Genomic DNA, 5,000 nt, shown 5'->3' on the forward strand with positions numbered 1-5,000 from the left:
AAATTTGACCCGGCGGTTCTAGCGACTGTCACGCCTTCGAGGGGGGACTGTTGTATAAGTTCAGGCCGAATTTGGCGAATTTCCTAAGTCGGGAAATGGCCCAAACTGGGATGGGACTGAACCTAACTGCTCATACCGACTGTGAGGCTTCGGGGCCGGGTAGCACAGCCGGATTTGATCCCGCGGTTCTGCCGACTGCTACGCCTTCGAGGGGGGCTGTCCTCTGAGTTCAGGCCGAATTTGGTGATTTCCTAAGTCGGGAAGTGGTCCAAACGGGGATGGGAGTGAACCTGACAGCTCATACCGACTTTGGGGCTTCCAAGCCGGGTAGCTCAACCGGATTTGATCCGGCGGTTCTAGCGACTGCCACGGCTTCGAGGGGGGGACTGTTGTCTAAGTTCAGGCCGAATTTGGTGAATTTCCCGAGTCGGGAAGTGGTCCAAACGGGGATGGGAGTGAACCTGACAGCTCTTACCGACATTGAGGCTTCGGGGCGGGTAGCTCAGTCGGATTTGACCCGGCGATTCTGCCGACTTCCACGCCTTCGAGCGGGGACTCTCCTCTAAGTTCAGGCCGAATTTGGTGAATTTCCTAAGTCGGGAAGTGGTCCAAACGGGGATGGGAGTGAACCTGACAGCTCTTACCGACTTTGGGGCTTCCAAGCCGGGTAGCTCAACCGGATTTGATCCGGCGGTTCTGCGACTGCCACGCCTTCGAGGGGGGACTGTTGTATAAGTTCAGGCCGAATTTGGTGAATTTCCCGAGTCGGGAAGTGGTCCAAACGGGGATGGGAGTGAACCTGACAGCTCTTACCGACTTTGAGGCTTCGGGGCCGGGTAGCTCAGTCGGATTTGACCCGGCGATTCTGCCGACTTCCACGCCTTCGAGCGGGGACTCTCCTCTAAGTTCAGGCCGAATTTGGTGAATTTCCTAAGTCGGGAAGTGGTTCAAACGGGGATGGGAGTGAACCTGACAGCTCATACCGACTTTGGGGCTTCCAAGCCGGGTAGCTCAACCGGATTTGATCGGCGGTTCTAGCGACTGTCACGGCTTCGAGGGGGGACTGTTGTCTAAGTTCAGGCCGAATTTGGTGAATTTCCCGAGTCGGGAAGTGGTCCAAACGGGGATGGGAGTGAACCTGACAGCTCTTACCGACTTTGGGGCTTCCAAGCCGGGTAGCTCAACCGGATTTGATCCGGCGGTTCTGCGACTGTCACGCCTTCGAGGGGGGGACTGTTGTATAAGTTCAGGCCGAATTTGGTGAATTTCCCGAGTCGGGAAGTGGTCCAAACGGGGATGGGAGTGAACCTGACAGCTCTTACCGACTTTGAGGCTTCGGGGCCGGGTAGCTCAGCCGGATTTGATCCGGCGGTTCTGCCGACTGTCACGCCTTCGAGGGGGGACTGTCCTCTGAGTTCAGGCCGAATTTGGTGAATTTCCCGAGTCGGGAAGTGGTCCAAACGGGGATGGGAGTGAACCTGACAGCTCTTACCGACTTTGAGGCTTCCAAGCCGGGTAGCTCAGCCGGATTTGACCCGGCGATTCTGCCGACTTCACGCCTTCGAGGGGGGACTGCCCTCTGAGTTCAGGCCGAATTTGGTGAATTTCCCGAGTCGGGAAGTGGTCTCTGTCACAACGGGGCAAGTGTCTGAAGAGGTAAAGTGAGTAACCAGCACAGCTTAGGGAAGGGTTCCAAAGTTCTCAACAATGTGAATTCGGTTACCAGGAAAGCTTAGGAAAGTTGCCTGACTGTCCCAAACGAATGAACTGCAAAACTTAGGGAACATGCCCGAAGATGCTTAAAAGTGTGAAATCAGTAAGCAGGAAAGCATAGGAAAGTGCCTGAAAGTGCTAAATGAGTAACATGAAAAACGTAGAAAAATGCCCGAAAATGTTTAAAAGTGTGAACTCAGTAACCAGCAAAACTTAGTAAAACGTTGGAAAAGCAGAAATGAGTAACCAGAAAAACTTAGAAAAATGTTTGAAAATGAGAAATGAGTAACCAGAAAAACTTAGAAAAAATGTTTGAAAATGAGAAATGAGTAACCAAGAAAACTTAGAAAAATGCCAAAAAGAAGAAATCAGTAACCAGAAAAACTTAGAAAAAATGTTTGAAAATGAGAAATGAGTAACCAGAAAAACTTAGAAAAATGTTTGAAAATGAGAAATGAGTAACCAAGAAAACTTAGAAAAATGCCCAAAAAGAAGAAATCAGTAACCAGAAAAACTTAGAAAAATGTTTGAAAATGAGAAATGAGTAACCAGAAAAACTTAGAAAAATGTTTGAAAATGAGAAATGAGTAACCAAGAAAACTTAGAAAAATGCCCAAAAAGAAGAAATCAGTAACCAGAAAAAACTTAGAAAAATGTTTGAAAATGAGAAATGAGTAACCAGAAAACTTAGAAAAATGTTTGAAAATGAGAAATGAGTAACCAAGAAAACTTAGAAAAATGCCCAAAAAGAAGAAATCAGTAACCAGAAAAACTTAGAAAAATGTTTGAAAATGAGAAATGAGTAACCAAGAAAACTTAGAAAAATGCCCAAAAAGAAGAAATCAGTAACCAGAAAAACTTAGAAAAAATGTTTGAAAATGAGAAATGAGTAACCAGAAAAACTTAGAAAAATGTTTGAAAATGAGAAATGAGTAACCAAGAAAACTTAGAAAAATGCACAAAAAGAAGAAATCAGTAACCAGAAAAACTTAGAAAAATGTTTGAAAATGAGAAATGAGTAACCAAGAAAACTTAGAAAAAATGCCCGAAAAGAAGAAATCAGTAACCAGAAAAACTTAGAAAAATTTTCGGCCAAGTGTGAAAAATATTCTAAGTGTCAGCGGAGGAAAATGCCGAAGCATCGGGAAAGATTCAAAAACTCATGCCGAACATGAGTTCCGAAGTGCCGGAGGAACTGGGCGAATTGAGCCCGGCGGTTGGCCAGATGTCGTTTTGAGTCTGCAGCCCGAAAACTTTAACTTTGTCTGCCGCGGAAGTCTGGACCGGGAAAAATCCAAACGGTTTTTGCCGGGTTCGAGTTCCAGAGCGAAGCAGTCGAATTTGAAATTCAGACCCATTCAGTGCCACTTGACATTGTGACACAGTGAGGTTGGCGGGGTACCCGGAGATTTCTGGGAACACGATTTTTAGAACAAAATGGCGGCGCGGGGACCACTTTGAAAGGCATCCGAAAAACGGTTCCGCGGGCAGAGCACTTGAATGACAGGCCTGTGTGCATGCCCAAGAGCTCTCGGAAGTCTAATTTTTTGACACTTTGTCAAATTTTCGACAGACTTACCCAACTCTTGCTGCCTGTTCTAAGAATCAGTCAGAGGCCTGTGCGGCGGTCTCTTGACACTTTGGAGGGCGGGCAAACCCCACGTTGACTCCGGCCGTCCCTCCAAAAGGCACTTGCTATTGGGGGAAAGGATTGCAAGTAGCCTGGTTCCCGTGGGAGCGGCCAGGAAGGGTGCAGGCTGGCCCTTGCCTGAGCATTCCAAAACCCTCTTCCGCTGAGAGCAGACCTCGCACGCCGCACTACCGGCTCTGGGAGTGGTTGGCCGCTATTGTACATAGTCCGGTCCTTCCTCTGCCACCCGGCAAGTGCGATGGCTCTGCCGCCCTGCGGTGCTCGTCACCCAGGTTTGGGGGAACACGATACTTAGAACATGTTGGCGGCTCGGGACCTGCAGGCGAAAGGGGCCCCGTGGTGCTGAGCACATCGACCTCGGGTCTCAGTGCAAGCCGGAGAGTTCGCGGAAGTCTTAAAAGATTTTGACATCTGCTCAATTCTTTGACAGGCTTGCCTGACTCTTTCCGTCCGTTCTAAGAATCAGTCGGAGGCCGGGGCGGGGACGGTCTCTTGACACACGGAGGGTTGGCTTCCCTCCTCAGGTGTTTGTGTCGAAAATGAAGGCGAGAGATGCAAGCGTCCTGGTTCCCCTGGGTGCTGCCAGCAAGGGTGCAGGCTGACCCTTGCCTGAGCACTCCCAAAAGCCTCTTAAGCTGAGAGCAGGCGCCGCACTACCGGCTCTGGGAGTCGTTGGCCGCTATTGTACATAGTCCGGTCCTTCCTCTGCCACCCGGCAAGTGCGATGGCTCTGCCTCCCTGCGGTGCTCGTCACCCAGGTTTGGGGAACACGATACTTAGAACATGTTGGCGGCTCGGGACCTGCAGGCGAAGGGGGCCCCGTGGTGCTGAGCACATCGACCTCGCGTCTCAGTGCAAGCCGGAGAGTTCGCGGAAGTCTTAACAGGCTTGCCTGACTCTTTCCGTCCGTTCTAAGAATCAGTCGGAGGCCGGGGCGGGGACGGTCTCTTGACACACGGAGGGTTGGCTTCCCTCCTCAGGCGTTTGTGTCGAAAATGAAGGCGAGAGATGCAAGCGTCCTGGTTCCCCTGGGTGCTGCCAGCAAGGGTGCAGGCTGACCCTTGCCTGAGCACTCCCAAAAGCCTCTTAGGCTGAGAGCAGGCGCCGCACTACCGGCTCTGGGAGTCGTTGGCCGCTATTGTACATAGTCCGGTCCTTCCTCTGCCACCCGGCAAGTGCGATGGCTCTGCCTCCCTGCGGTGCCCGTCACCCAGGTTTGGAGAACACGATACTTAGAACATGTTGGCGGCTCGGGACCTGCAGGCGAAAGGGGCCCCGTGGTGCTGAGCACATCGACCTCGCGTCTCAGTGCAAGCCGGAGAGTTCGCGGAAGTCTTAACAGGCTTGCCTGACTCTTTCCGTCCGTTCTAAGAATCAGTCGGAGGCCGGGGCGGGGACGGTCTCTTGACACACGGAGGGTTGGCTTCCCTCCTCAGGCGTTTGTGTCGAAAATGAAGGCGAGAGATGCAAGCGTCCTGGTTCCCCTGGGTGCTGCCAGCAAGGGTGCAGGCTGACCCTTGCCTGAGCACTCCCAGAAGCCTCTTAGGCTGAGAGCAGACGCCGCACTACCGGCTCTGGGAGTCGTTGGCCGCTATTGTACATAGTCCGGTCCTTCCTCTGCCACCCGGCAAGTGCG

The 5,000-nt window shown here is 51.4% G+C and overlaps 1 pseudogene; it reads left to right on the forward strand.

The window, feature by feature from the left end:
* Positions 1–29, forward strand: part of LOC132805994 (28S ribosomal RNA) — a 3,279-nt pseudogene extending 3,250 nt beyond the window's left edge.
* The last annotated feature ends 4,971 nt before the right edge of the window (positions 30–5,000 follow it).

Source organism: Hemiscyllium ocellatum, assembly GCF_020745735.1.
Source record: "Hemiscyllium ocellatum isolate sHemOce1 chromosome 15 unlocalized genomic scaffold, sHemOce1.pat.X.cur. SUPER_15_unloc_1, whole genome shotgun sequence".
Classification (NCBI taxonomy): Eukaryota; Metazoa; Chordata; class Chondrichthyes; order Orectolobiformes; family Hemiscylliidae; genus Hemiscyllium; species Hemiscyllium ocellatum.